At 44.5% G+C, this 16,069-nt stretch overlaps 1 protein-coding gene across 1 annotated transcript in view; it reads left to right on the top strand.

The window, feature by feature from the left end:
* RLIG1 (RNA 5'-phosphate and 3'-OH ligase 1) overlaps nucleotides 1–16,069 on the top strand; it is a 202,751-nt gene that overhangs the window by 36,635 nt on the left and 150,047 nt on the right. The gene's annotated exons all lie outside the window — the stretch shown is intronic.

The raw sequence follows: 16,069 nt of genomic DNA, 5'->3' as shown, positions 1-16,069 counted from the left end.
ATGTGCAATTAATCTATGAATATGTAAATAAATGTTGTCTCCTACAAAAATGATGAAACAAGATTGATGGGTTTTTTGATCTAGTATGTGTTGGGTATATTGAATTATTACCATTTTTTGGACATACAAATAAATACATCTCCCACTTTTCCTTTGTGGATAAAATCCACTTTCCTTTAAAATAATAAGGTAAACATTAATTGGTGTTTTGATTTCTTTGTCTAGGACCAATTTGTTATATATATTAATTGATACCCAGGTCCTTTGACTCACTGGGTTAACCCCATTGTATTAATGGTCACATAAATCAAATAGGCCAATCATGGAAATACCAATCCATAACACATTGTATACAGAGAGCATATGCACTTTAGCAATGATTAGCAGTGGTAAAGTGCCCAGAGTCCTAAAACCAACACACACAGGTCAGGAAAAAATAAGAGGAAAAAGCAAAACGTTTGGGGATAACCCTGCAAAAAGGGCCATTTCCAACACCAGGGTTAAAGGTCCTCTGTATATTTGGATTGCTTTCAATACAGATATGCCACATGGAGCCAAGAAGGGGGGCTCCCAGTTTCGGAGCCAGACGTAAATCGCCATCCATTCAGTAGTCACAGCTCGCCAGTTTCAACAAGACCGCCTTGTCATGACGCACGCCACCTGCTCATCCGAGATACACATCTCATCCCACTAATCATGCCACGTGTTTTCATGGCCCAGCTGGCCAGCAATAAGGTGTATGTTTCCTTAGCTAAGCTCCACGTCTGAAGTCTAGCTTTTGGAGGGGAGGGGGTTGGTGTGGTAATCACCGGTGTGCCTCTTTCTCAGCAGCCGGTGATAGACCCAGACACAGCAGCTGACCAGCCTTGTTTGCCTACCTGCCACGGACGTCTTACTGACCCGTTTGCAGCCTTCCATTTAATGTAGTCGGAGGAAGTCTGCTCACAATCTGTAAGTTAGAAAAAATATATACAAGTGAAAAGAAAACTGAAAGCCATGACGACTAAAATACATCATGCGCCTTTATGTGAAAAAGCATTACTATCTTTACTCCTCTCAACTCGTTTGGTGCGATGGGGCTGATTGAACATTCTGTTTTAATTGCCTATTGCAAGGGCAGTGCCCTTCCCTGGTCGTGAAATCCCCAATCCCATGTCAGAATCTGCATCAATATCAACCGCTTCGCTGCGGCGCGAATTCCGCCGCTGTGCTGGGACATTCCAATCCTGGGCATGGCTCCATCGGCCCCCGGCCGTCGTGCGCACCCGACCACCATGACTCATGACGGCCGTCATGAGCACGGAAGAGGTTAAAAACATTTTTTGTATGTACACACCTATGTCAAACAAATCATCACTCGGAGGAAATCACATGCATATACCCTTCATGGAAAAATATTGGGTGTTAAGTAATTCACTCGGTTAATCTTACCGAGTTTTACTATGGAACCTGCTCGAACTGGCACAGGAATGAGGGCAACCCCCTGTAGTCACACACTGATTTAAAAAGTGGGGGTAATGTATACATAGTTAGAGAGAGACAAGAATCTACGGTTCAGTTTCTCACCCACTTGTTGTTTGTATCTCATACATTTAAAGTATATTCAATGTATATTCAGGACACCCCTGGTGTTGAACGTACCCAAGGTAAATCATGAACGCTAGAGCCATAGTAAACTGAAGGACGAAATCCTTCAGCTGAACGCATCGTTCTCTCCCCCACCCCCCTTCTCTGTGTCGGGTGTCCCGCTTACTTCATCAAGGTGGGTTTACCTCCGGCTCAGTGTCCCTCGTGGCGCCGCGTAGGTACAGAGAGATTGTGTTCGAGGCTTCTTCAAAGGGACTCCACTTTCTGTCACGTGATCACAGGAGCGTGTCACGTGTGCAGCGTGATACGCTAGAACAACTAGTGCCGTAACCCCTCTGCTGGTGTATGTTGGGCGCGTCACCCGCCCTCGTCACTTTCTCCAGACATTTGGCTCAGTGCAAAATGAGCCCAGACAGTAAAAAAATAAAATTTCTTTATATTTATAAATGTTGCTGGGATTCTGCTCATGCACAGAACTATGCGCAGGAAACCAGGACATCTGTGTATTGTGGTGTACCAAAAAACCCACCTCAGCGCCCAGGATCCCGATCCGACTAGCATTAGTGTCTCATTCGTTCTTCGTGCTATAGCGAAGCTACCAATGATTAGACAACCTACAACATGCGACTTAGAAAACTCTCAGGAATAGTGGGAATCAAGAACACTTTCGTTCTAGCTTTCACACCAGTCCACAACGTGAGTAAGCAGAGACACAGTATAGTTTAAAATGTTTATTTTAACTAACATGCTCTAAGATGCAGTACTTTCGCCAATACTAACAAAAAGATGCATAAGAATAATATGATCAGCATTGTTACAATTCCATAAAACACAAAAGGGGAAGTCATATTATAAATTACAGTGGAAACAGGATTATAGTGCAGTTACCACCCTCCCCTTGTTAGGAGCTAGTTTTAATTAATAATAGAAGAAGACCTCTTTGACGGTGGACACCCTACCTCCAAGATCAGATGGAATGAATCACATCCCACGACAAGAACAGCTCCTTGATGTTGGATAGGTTTTCTTTAAGTGCCTCCTCATGCATGCAATACAGTATTAAAAGGACCCGAGTTTGAGCTTGAGCAGCTGTATTTTCTGTTATGTCTAATGTGCGTGGGACTGATCAACATGAGTTAACAGCATACACTGTTATTCGACCTTCAACGCGCTGTGCAGACTGAGGGCACAGAGCGTGCCTAGATTTGTGAAAAACAGACCGTTCTCATGTGAAAGAGCACTAGCAGGTATTTACGAGAGCCATATAGTGTTGTGTGCAAAAAGCGGCAAAAGCAAAAAACAAATGGCGTTTAAGCATATACCTCACTTATGCTAACATACCAATGTCTGCAGTTGAACCCGTATCCTCACTACATAAATATATCTCCAGTTCACCGGGGCGCTCTAAAAGAGGGAGTCTATGTCCATGCCCTGATCTACTAGGTCCAACAAGGGTTTGTATTGGTCTACTTGGGGTGAAGCTGTCAGATTCCCTACACCATCTATTTACTTCTTCCTCTAGCTTAAATGTGTATTCTTCTTCCCATCATGAATTGGGAACTATGCAAGGATGGGGGTATGTCCAAGATTACTCCTGTCTTAACGACTTCAAGCTGGAGAGGGGCCGGTAGGGCTGGGTCCAAGGCAGTCATCACCTTCAAACTTTGCTGCACGGCGTCTTCTTCTGCCTTCTTTCTAAGTAGGTTGCAGGAATCTGAGGATCAAGTTTCAGGGGTGCCCCTAAATACTGAATTTAGGGGCGTTACAGGTACTGGCAGATAGTTGACAATGGGCTACTTTGCCTTTAGGGTGACTACACCCTGTGTATGATAGTTGCAATAAACAAGGACCCCCTGAGAAATTAATATATCTCAATTCCTAGGACAGGGTAATAAAATATACGAGAAAAACTTCCTAGGCAATTGTGTCAAGTCAAACAATATCAATCAAAAATCAAAATACAGGGAAAATTAGACAAGAAATCATGTAAAAAATTGTGATATATTTAATTATAAAAACAAGCAATTTGAAAATGACATTCCATTGTACATTCCATAGATATAATCATTTCATTACAGTTCTATCTAGCGTAAACAGATATGTAAAGGTGGCAATCGACGTGCGTTTCGGCGAGGTGAAAAGGCCTTCTTCAGGAAAATGCCACTGATTTTACCTAAGAAACATAATAAAAAACCATAGGACAATTCTATTAGTCACTTTGTATCATAGATGATTTCATAACACCTTTTTTTTAAAAAATATGTAAAAACCTTTTGACAATCTCTTCTCAATTCCCAATGACTATCCATAGTGTTTTATCTAACAAACAGTCAACAATACAAATTTTTAAGAAAAACCGGTCTATTTAAAAAAAACATGATTTAACCACATGATTAATTGTATATGTATATTCCCTGGAATAACAAGAGTCACAAATAATATGTAAACTTTATAACACATACATGTAAATCCTCTGAGTGTTCATAATCAGGTCTGAATAGAAAAAAGAAGAAACAAAGAAGGAGAAAAGGGACACGTGATATAAGATTCCTAATATGATAAAGTACTCGTATGGTAAATTCCTATGTAGGAGAAACTCGTACGTTTTCTCAAAATTGAAAATCATGAGGAGACTATACCACTTACTTCTTTTATAAAATTAGATCGTAGTAGTGTTTACGTCAAATGTTTACACGGAAAAACGGACTGTAGGATTGGTCCATATATTCCTATAGCAGATTTCTGAAATACGAATAAAGATATACTACTATCTGTAGATTGCGAAAGATATGTGTTTGATTTTCTCCACGCTGATAGATTAATAGTAGGAGATACAATGACCACTTACATTGATTTTATCGAATGCTGTACTTTGTTTAAATGGATTCCTTAAGTTAAAAACATAAGAGCTAAAAATGAGAGGCAGGGTTGCGGTGATGTCCACAACATTAACACCTATGGGTAAGGGGAAAAAGGTTTTTTAATTCAAAGGCCCAATTACGAAAATTGGGAAAAATACAACGAAAATCTACCTCACTATATTTTATATGTATTTACCTCCTAAGAAGAATTCTTGCGGAGTTCATACATCAAAATGTCTTCCTTGGTAAAACAGGTTGTGATATTCAATAATCAGCAATAGTATCAACCGCATAAACTAGTGAGAGAAGTAAGGAGGGGGTAAAACAACAATGTAAGGGTTCACAATTCAAGTTCGCAACTGACGTGTGCAGAAACATATCCCTCTAGGTTATCCTAAATTGTTACCTTTCACTAGTGGATGGCATCACCCAGACGATAAATTCCTGGGGTGTTTCTTTAAATTATATATAATCGAAAGGCAGTATCTCTAGAAGAATAAGAAGGAAAATATTTAGCCGAAAAAACCTCTTAACGCTGGGGGATTCGCTAGTGATTAACAAAGGCCAATGAACCTACCTGATATAGTCCTGCCTGTCAGATATAAAGTCGGGGCGCCACGGGCCTCCTTTGTATAGCGAGTGCGGAGGGAAAACGCACTGAGTGAAAAATGCCGTATTTATGAGTAATGTTGGCGTAGTCATGTGACTATCGTGAGGGCGTACAAGGCGCCACAGAAAGTAACAACGTAACCGGGTGTGGTCAGAACACTGATAGCTGATAGAAGACATAGAAGACAGACTCCCGAAGACCTGAATTGTGTGAGACTAAACTTTATTGAGAGCCCGAGTATATAGGGCTAGACTTTATTGAAAATCGCAATAAAGCCAACGATAGAATTGTATAATAAAGAATTCGATAATGAACAACTGTATTTTTAGTGCTGGGGCATTTGTTGGCAATATGAATACCAACTAATTATATTAAAAAGCATGTCAAATAGAAAAGAAAAAAGGGGCCAGCATAACAAGAAAAATGGAGATAACATCCATAATGTCTATAGATAGAACGCGTGAGATACCTATAAATTAAAGTATGAGCAAAATTTATGGTGTCATGAACTGCAATATTATGGACATCATATTATGCAAAATTATTTTATATTTTATTTTATATATACTATGGAATCTAAAACGAACAATATTCAGCTCTTTACATCTTCTATAGACTCCATTGAGGGCTCCTACCTACGTTCGAACAGAACTTATATATGTAATAGCATGAGTAGACTGATTTTAAGTGATAGCATTCTCCCAGGGTATTTCGCTATTAAGACCTTTGGAGAAAGTATCAAAAAAGAAAATCCAAAACACTTTGTTTTTTTTCTCGTATCTTTAGGCCTCCTTTATTATCAGGAGTTCTTATTCTCTCGAGAATCCTCCACCTCAGTTCTTCTGGTTTATGATTTTGTTCTGGGTAGTGTTTTACCATGGGGGCCTGGATTTTTTTGGTGCGGATTGCCGAACCATGTTCGGTAATCTGTGTATGAATCATTCTCGAGGTTCCCCTACATAACCAAGAGAACAAGGGCATAGGATGAGGTACACAGTGTTGGTAGTTTTACAATTCCACATTTCTGTGGCTTTCTATGTTTGGCCATTTTGTGTGAACATTTCTAGTTTTCATCCTAGAAATCAGAAACAAGCTATCCCGTTTTCCCAATTTCTTAGGGTCAGAAGAAATTGTACCAATCTTACTGACTATGATAGACAGGCCGCTATTATGAGAACAAAATTCTTAGAGAGAGGATACCCTCACCGGCTGGTGAGGGACTCTTATAAAAGAGCGAGATTCTGTGATCGTGACCATTTATTAAAATCTAAGGCCGTGAAAGAGAACTCCCAGCTAGTATGCGTTACCAAATATTCCACACTCGATACAAAAATCAAGCAAATAATTAATGCAAATTGGCATATTTTGAACAGTAACCATACTCAAGGCCCTAAATTACCTAAGCCCCTATTTGCCCATCGACGTAAGAGGAACATTAGGGACCTCATAGTCCATTCTCATTCTGATACCATCAGTGACCCAAGATTTTTTTTTAAATCAATAGATGGCAATAGGCCAATTAAAGGTACAATCAAATGTTTCAACTGTAAATCATGTGATACAATAATTCAAGGCGAAATGTTGACACATAATGGCCAAACATCCAATCCTAGGAGGATGTTACCTCCCTCTCCAACAAGTTGCATGTCAAGAGCCTCAAACAGGTCCTGTTCCAACTCCTCCTAAGATCCTGACCCTTCCTCCTCATTGTCTGTGTGGGTCTAGTGGGTCTCTGCCTATGCTCTCAAAGCTGTGTGGCAAACTGCTTTTTTAGCACTACCCTTTGTAAACATCCTCTGGTCCTGGCAGAATCCCTTGAGCTAGGCCACAGAGTAGTTCTCTAGATTGGCCAGCTTACACTCCATCTTGTCAGGTGAGGTCACAGCCACAAGAGTAATAAATGGGAAATTGGAGAACTTTGGAAAAATCTAAAAATGTCAGTCAGGGAGAATTGATTAAAATTGGTCTAGCTATGGACTAGTAGTGTACACAAAGTTGCTGTATGGAACTGCACAAACACAAGTCTTATTCTCAGAAATATAGAACGCAGAATGCCTTTGAACTGGTTGTTGGTTTGCCTCTTGCAGAAGCAGCATGGACTGTCTCTCCCAAGCACCCAGGCTATCCTCACTGAACCGTCACCACAGTGAGACCGGTTTGAACACAAGGGGAAGGTGTCTGGGACAAACAATAAACTAAAATAAGTTAAAACAAGGAACTAAAATAACGAGCTAGAATAATAAAGGATTTCAGGCAGGTAAGTAGAGCAGTCCTCTATAATCTTTGGGTCGTTCCCTAATCCTTCGGGCCAGGAGAGGAGGCTGTTAGGCTCACAAGTAATCCCTACTAGGATGGACTTAAGTACAGTGTGACTGTGTACTATGAGCTATAGTTCAGAAACTAAGTAAAATGGGTACCAGGCAGCACCTCAAAGGGCCTTTACAGACTCACGCACACTATCAACAAATCAGTGCATGTCTTTAGAGAGTGTGTATTCCCGTATACACGATGCACCGAAATGACAAGGAGTAGGATTGCATCTATCCCTTCATACACAAAGCGCTAGTGTGACAAGAAGTATGAGCGTGTGTATTCCTGCATAAAGAAGGTGCTGGAGTCAGGGTAAGAATCCCCAAAACACACAGGGCTAGTGGCGCTATTCCTTTTCAATCGAGAATTACAGCTTATAAGTGTAATAAGGAATTCCCAATGTTAACCTATGAGAGGGGCAGGCCTGACAGTAGTGAAAAACAGGTTTGGGTGTTTTTCACTAACCGGACATGCAAAACCTAAAGGTATATGTCCTACCTTTTTAATTACACAGCACCCTGCCCTATGGGATAACTAGGGCCTTCCTAACCTATATGTAATAAAAAGGGGAGTTTAAGGCTTGGCAAGGGTTTTTAAATGCCAAGTCAACATGGCAGTAAAACCGCTCATACAGGCTCCGAATTGGCAGGCTTAAGACCTGTTTAAAGTGCTACTGGTGTGGGTGGCATACAATCAGTGCTGGAAGCCCACTAGTAGTATTTAATTAACAGGCCCTGGGCACTTGTAGTGCACTTCACTATGGACTTTTAAGTAAATTGAATATGCCAATTGTGGACAAGTGTTAGGAGAGAAGCACATGCACCATAGCACTGGTTAGCAGTGGTAAAGTGCTCAGAATCCTTAGGCCAACAAAAAGAAATCACCACAAAGGTGAGACAAGTAGGCAAACAGTTTGAGGAAGACCACCCTAAGTCTGAAAAGTCTAACAGAACGCTTTTTTCAGGAGAACACTTTTCTTCGACTCTTCCGGTTCCTAAGAGGATTGAATTCATCCTGAATGTGAGAAACAAGGACAACTGGTACTTTATGAAATGTTTCTTCACAACATGAGATCAGGTCAATGCAGTTTTGTAGTAAATGCAAATCCTATATTGTAAGACCAATGAAAAAGGGTCAGTGAGTTGAAACCATGTACTTTGTTCCCATATTTGCTCACTAAACCCACTCACAGTCTAATTACAAGTGGACATAGTCTAGCTACAAGCAAGATTCTTCTTCCAGATCAGTCACTAATTTCATATGGTACGATTAAAGTTCCTTAGTGTTACTCTTAGTGACTCCTTCACTGTCTAAATTTAGACACTAACGTATTGCACTTTGATGCAAGCTTTTCACTATCTGCACATAAGCATGCCGACTAAGGGTATAGGTGATTTCGACTAGACTCTGTTGTATGTTTTGTACTCGAGATGAACTATTTTTTAGCGCCCTACTATATAAACTAAAGGCTTCACCAACGTAGGGGCTGTTTACGATAGTGGTTGGACCACACACCGGCAGGCCTTTAGTGGCGGTCTGACAGCCCTTTGGTCCGACCACTACATTTTAATACCGGCGGTCAGACGCACATCGAGTGGAATTCAAACCACCGTCTCGGACAGGATGGCTGTGGTCGGAGTCACAGCCCAGAATGGAGGCGGTGGAAAGCCAAGCACTGCTGTTGGGATTTTAATATCCCTTTCAGACAGTCTGTTCATGGCGGGAACACTGCCATGTACAGGCTGTCGGAAAGTGATATTTGGGCCCCAAACAGGACCCTTGTCCCTCGTGGGACACTGCAAAGTGGCCCTGGGGGGCACATGGACGTGCCCCCACTCACCTCCATGTACCGTGTGACATACAACACATGGTGCATGGCACACGGTCCATGAACGTGCAGGAAGTTGTTCCTTTTCACGGTCCCTTGTGCTTTGGCCCTTTTCCTTGGTCGCAGCACAAGTCTCTGTGAAAAGGAGCACTTTCCAACCGCCAGCACAGTGGTCTCATACTAATGTAGTCGTCGGACACCCAACATCTTGTCTCCTGACTGCCAAGATAGCAGTCGGCAATCTGACCAACCGTTATTGTAATGAGCCCCATAGTTCTGCTTCTGATTGAGAGAGTGTTAGAAATGGGATCTCTGGTTGTCTAAGGCTTGCGCCAAAGCCTGGCAGAGGCCACCACTCTAGTCAGGGCAAGTGAGTTACACGCCAAAGATAACCCCTGCTCACCCCCTTGGTAGCTTGGCACGACTAGTCAGGCTTATGCCGGAGGCAATGTGTAAAGCGTTTGCGCAACACACACACAGCAGCAGCAACACACTAGGCATACCACAAAAGGAACTCCACACAAGGTAATATAAATAAATAGCCTTTTATTATCAGAAACACATTGGAGTAGTAATCACACAATATACATAGTGCCAACTGGCACTAGGCAATATTTACAGGGGACTGTTTACACACGACAGGGCCAATGGGGCCACTGTCAAAACCATCACAAATCACCAATTGTAAATGTAGCACAAATAGTAAATGTAAAGCACAACCAGTAACTACTGGTACAATAATGACCTCAGCATTATCACACTAGGCATAACACATTAGGATAACACATTACGCAATCTGCATCACAGTAGGCATCACAAGCATAAATACCATGGGCAATAAGTAGCATAAACACAGTGTGCCCCAATGGGGGGCACGACGCACTGAACCTGGCCCCAGGCCAACTGGCCTCTCACAGGGGCTCAAATGCCCAAGGTCCAAAATGTCCAGGCTGGCTGCAAAAGCAGCAAAGTAAAAGTGTGCAGATGCACAACCTAAACGTGGCAGCTGCCCACTAATTGCTGGGCAGCTGTGGAACTGAGCATTGGCACCAGCGTGCCTCCTGAACCCCCACTGGGGCTCCTTAATCAGCAAATGCCCCAACGTTGCAGCTGCCCACTCTCTCTTGCGGGGCAGCTGGAGAATTTGTCTCGGCACCACTGTGCCTGGGGATCCCCGCTGGAACTCCCAAACTGAAATGGCCCCAAGTCCCACTCCAGGACTTCCAAACTGTAATGTCCCCAAGTCCCACTCCGGGACTTCTAGATTACTGCGGCCCCACGTTGCAGCTGCCCACTGACGAAACGGGGCAGCTGTGACACCCACCAACCACGGGCGCTTCTGATGCCACTCCCAATGCCTGTAATGCAGCCCCCACTCACCGGGACTCTCCAGGGACTACTGTGGACTTCTCTGTGGAGCCTGCGAGGCTCCAGGCGATCAGGCGGCACACTGGGCTCCTCCTCCAACACAGGAGCCCCACCAGTAACTGCAGCACTTTTCAGCTTCTCCGCTGGCACCACGGGGCTCTTCCTAGCTCTCGGGGGCCCTGTCTGAAGACACCAACTCACTCCTCGCCGGGACGCCCCGGAAGGCGGAGTAGGCTCCTGTCCGCCCTCCGCCTTCTCTGTCTCCGGTGCTAGTCACAGGACTCCGCAACCCGCGGTCTCCTCTCTTTGTTGCGGACTGTGCGGGGCTGTCATGCGGCGGGGGCAGGCACCGAGAGTGTGCCTCGGGCCCCCTCCGCCTCACTCCAAGGCGCTTGAGGGGCTCTCCCTCACACCGGGGACCTCTGCTCTTCCGCAGACACGGCATCTGCTCAGGTGCTTCCTGACTCCTTCCAGGCCCTGCCCACGATCAGGCAGCTCTTGCCTGGCTTCCGGGTTGGGCCGGGACTCTCTTCGGCGATTTCTCAGGCAAGTGCGGAGTGGGCTCCCGCGGAATACATGGCAATGCCCGGTGGGCTCCTGCACGCCTCAGCATAAAGGGCGGGGTGGGCTCCCACCGGTAACTGTGCAAAAGCAGCAGAAAGGCGGCAAACAACGGGGTGGGCACCGGCTGTAGAGAACAGCAAAGGCGGGGTAGGCTCCCGTGCAGGGATCGCTCAAAACAGCAGGGTGGGCTCCCGCTTCCTTAAATAAAGAGGATTGCTGGAATGCGGAGGAATCTCCACGCCGGGGATTCCCTTCTAAAATTATCGCAGCTCCGTGCTGCAGTTAAAAATAGAAGCTCTGCTCCTCCGCTGCAGAGAGCAAAGCGCTCTTTAAAAATGAAAGCCAAGTTCTCCCAAGGCACTAGAATCCAAAGTCCAGGGGGCAAAGGCTGGGCCCAGCAGGGCAGAACACAGGGCCCTCCAGCAGGGAGGCAGTCCCTTGTGGCGGTTCCTCCTGGAGCCCAGTAGCAGCAGGCCCCCTTCGCCTAAGTCAGGAACAGAACAACAACATTCATGGGGTCACAACCCCTTCTTTTATATACCCTTTTCCTTTGTGTCACAGCACAGGGCTGGGGAAACCAGATGCAACTGGTTTTGGAGCACTCTGTTTACCAGGCTCCTCTTTCCTCATTGTTAGGTGGGGGCCTGTCATCAGACACACCACAGGGGGACGGAGCCAGCATTTACTAGGGCAGGCACACTCCTATTCAGGGGCCAGGGACTTCTCCTCCCACTAGTTAAAATGTAGATGTCCCATTCAGCCTAGCGCTGACTCATCCCAGCCCTCCTGGAGTCACCCACACCTCAACAGTCCCTGTCACTCACAAGCCAGACATGCAATTCACATCAGGCAGGCAGACGCATTGCACACAGAAATGCCAACTTCTAAAAGTGGCACTTCTCCACCAGTCACCATACATCTGTGCACACCATTGCTCAGCATTTATTCTCACGAGTTCATACATACTAAACTCGCCCCTGCATTCCTCTCATACCAGGAATTACCATGGACACACACATCCCCCATGCATTCCTATGGGAGGGCAGGCCAATCTCACCACACGCACTTAGAGTGCGCACGCAATTTACACTGGGCCACAGTGTTAAAGTGTGCAGAGGCCAAAAACTACCAATATCAGGTCACAGATGAGGCAAAAAGTTTAGGGGTAAATCTGCCAAAAGGGCCAAGTGCAACAGAGAGTAGTAAGGCATTCTACGTAGAAAGATCCCTTCTGCTAGGTAAATAACTAGATTACGAACATAGCAATGACCAGTGTTCTAGAAAAATCTTGCCGTGCTTACATTCCACATTGCTCTTGGACAGCGGTTCTCAACCTGTGGTCCGAAGACCCCTGATGGTCAGAAACACCTACTCAGGGGGTCCGCTACTGCTTAGAAAATTAAATAATATTAACAGATTATTAAAGTGGATATAAATAAAGAAAATGTAACATTGAACAATTTAAAACTTCCGTAAATGTGAACGCATTTGAAATTGGAGGCTTAAAATGAAGTTGGTGTCCTCAGACTGATTTCTGAGAGCACAGCAAATGCTTCAAATATAGAACAGTGTGGGTGACAGGAGCCTCAATTACATTTACAAAAGCCTCAACGTTTCCATTAAAATGAACATTTAGATTTTTTTTTATATTTTGAAGTAAATAAAATTTAAATATTTCATATGTTTATTGTTTGCTGAATTGCCTGGCTCTGCATTTTTGTTTATTGAAATCCTTGAAATTGCTTAAGCCAGTGTCCCCAGCTTCTTGTAATGAGTTAGTGGGGGTCCCTGCCTTCCAACAGTGATTCAGTGGGGGTTCCTAGATTCCAATAATGATTAAGTGGAGGTCCACAGAAGTCAGAAAGCTCCCCATTCTCTATAGAAGAGATAGACTCAGCAATTTGTTTGCTAAAATCAAACAAAGCACCCCTTCTAGATTGCTATACTGCCAGCTTTTACAAAACTTTCGCCCATAAACCCAAACCAACTCTTCTGTCCCTTTTTCAACACTTTGCCGACTCGGGCACTATATCCAGGACCAACTTTGAAGCAACTATCGTCGTAATCCCCAAAGAGGGGAAACACCATACAGAAGTTGAATACTACAGACCAATCTCTCTAATTAACCTACATGCAAAGATCTATGCCAGGATACTTTGTAAGAGATTGGAACTTCTCCTGCCTCACCTAATCAGACTATCACAAGTGGGCTTCATGAAACACAGGCTATCCAACGACAACACCCGGCTCCTCTGCCACTTTCTTGACAAATCTAAATTGGCGCCTTCTGAAATGGTAGCAGTTATCCTCAATCCTGAAAAAGCATTCGATAGGGTCTAATGAACCTTTCCCAGTGAATCTCTTAAGAAATTTAATTTAGGTGATACCTTTACTAGAAAGATCATGGCCTTGTATAGTGGTCCGTCTGCTAAGATCAGGTCTGGTGGCTTACTTTCCTCTGCATTTAAACTAGAAAGAGGAACGGGGCAAGGTTGCCCCTTCTCGCCCTCATTATTCATCCTAACCCTTGATCCCTTACTTCACAAGATCTGATCCAACCCCTACATTCATGGCATCGACTTCAATAATATTAAAGTGAAAGTCGCGGCATACGCTGACGATATCCTAATAATGTCTGAAAAGGCTAGTCAATCTATTCCAGCCCTACTCCAATCCATCGAAGAATATGCCCAGGTTTCTAATTACAAACTTACCAAAGATAAATCTGAAATTCTCCCTCTGAATAATCTCTGCTCCAGTACCCTGTTCATCAACACAGGTCTAACCTGGCAACCAAAATTTGTGAAATATCTGGGCTTAGAATTCAACTCAGACTTAATGGAATCCCTGAAACACGTGACACAGCTCTAAGGAAGGTAGAAACTTTACCTGAGGGATGGAACCCCAAATTTTTAACATGGTAGGGCCGAGTGGAGACTATAAAAATGATGATCATACCCTTATTCAACTACCTTACAAATATGCTACCATTAACTCTATCAGAGGAATTTCTAAAAAAAGATTCACAAGCTACTAAACAAATTCCTTTGGCAAAACAAAAGACCAGGAATAAAAAAAAAACTATGCCTCCCAGTGCATCTTGGTGGCAGTGAATAGGATACCAATTAGTAGAATGTCTTCATGAGATCTTATGTTTGGGTCTAAAAAACCCTGTAGTAGTGTTAAGAAAGTCCGCTGTAGAGGAACTCCACAGGTGGAATGGATAAAGCTAAACACTAAGTCCCAAAAAGGGAGACTGTGCTACAATAGAAGGGGAGATGAGGGAGATCACCCATGGCTGAGTCGGAGTCTTCTTCCAGACAGAACGAGGGGGTGCTATTAACTTGGCTAAAGGTGGCAGAGGTTACCCTTTTCCAGGGTCTGCGGAGATCTTTACGACCTTACATACGTGTGGCTGGGTTCAAAGATGACATCTAAAAGCTTAGTGAAATGTGGTACGTCCAGCCTAAGATTTGGGGGGGTTCAACTCCTAGCTCGGAAATGTTTGAAAAAATGGTGTCCAACGTATGACCAGCATTATGGGTGGAGCTAGGGACTCTAAACGATAGGTCGAGTGATTCCATCGCTGCCACTAAGCTGGCAGAGTCTGCATTAGAGAGAATCTCTAAGTGATGATTAAAGTCCCCAACTAATAGGAATTGGTTAGTATTTAGAGTATATGGGGCCAGTCTGTCGAGTAACGCAGTGCAGAACTCCTACTTGCTGCCACCGGGTGGGTGATATACTAGCGCTCCCGTCCACTCTATGGTTTGGTCACGCTCTAATCTGAAAATCAATAGCTCTAGATTTGGGGAGGAGGCCATATCCAAAGTCTTGATATAATATGGGGGCCGGGTGGCGATAGCTAGTCCACCACCCCGTTTAATTGGTCTGTCCAACCGGGTAACCGAGTAACCTGCCGGAAAGGCCATTGCCAGTGACGGGGTGGAGTCCCTGTTCAACCAGGTTTCCGTGAGAAGACATATATCTGATTTAATGTCATCCAGCAAGTCCCAAATCTCAGCCACATGTTTAGGAATGGATCTTGCATTGAAATATAGCCCCGTGTGTATACTCTCTGCCCTTCCGTGCTCTGCTCCTCTGTTCTCGCGCTCTGTTTCCCCCGTCGTTGCGCGTTACAAGAGGGGAGATATGAGTTAAAGGAGGCTTGTTGCTGTTTAATCAGGGCCCACCCACAGAGTGCACACTCTTCCAGTCCCTCCAGCAAATAAACATCAATTACTTGAGTTTTATTATCACCCCCAGTGCACGAGGACGTACGTCTGTGCATCAACAGCTCTTCTCCTGGGTAAGTGATCCTACAAATCGTAGGTGTCTGCCAAGGGACGAGCAGCATACTCAGGCAGCTGGCAGCGTCCCGGCTCAAACGAGCGCAGATGGGCTTGCCTTCGGCGTGCCCGCTGTGCGCGTCCGCTGCGCGCACGCTGATGCTGTCAACTTTATGCCCCAGGCGAGCTGGCCACTAGAACGCTAACCGCTAAAATGGCGCCCGGTGTCTAGGTAGATTAAAAGATAACCACTCTCCACACACGAATGCGGCTGCGGTAGACCGGAGAGTGTGCTAGTTACAGGCGATTAAGGTAAACACAAAACAAAGTTTCCCCAAATGAAAAGACGATTTGTTAAAAGTGCTGCAGATTTAAAATCAGGATCAGAGGTTGCTGCCCCTGGGTACCTGTTCCTTGCTGTGTGCACGCTGACGCTGTCAACTTTATGCCCCAGGCGGGCTGGCCACTAGAGCGCTAACCGCTTAAATGGCGCCCAGTGTCTAGGTAGATTAAAAGATAACCTCTCTCCACTCAAACAATCGCCGAATGCGGTTGCGGTGGACCGGAGAGTGTGCTTGTTACAGGCGATTAAGGTAAACACAAAACAAAGTTTCCCCAAATAAAAAGATGATTTGTTAAAAGTGCTGCAGAT

This window comes from Lissotriton helveticus, chromosome 1_1 (genome assembly GCF_964261635.1).
Source record: "Lissotriton helveticus chromosome 1_1, aLisHel1.1, whole genome shotgun sequence".
In the NCBI taxonomy this organism is placed as follows: domain Eukaryota; kingdom Metazoa; phylum Chordata; class Amphibia; order Caudata; family Salamandridae; genus Lissotriton; species Lissotriton helveticus.
Note: the sequence above shows the minus strand (reverse complement) of the source record. Positions and strands in the feature narration are given on the sequence as shown.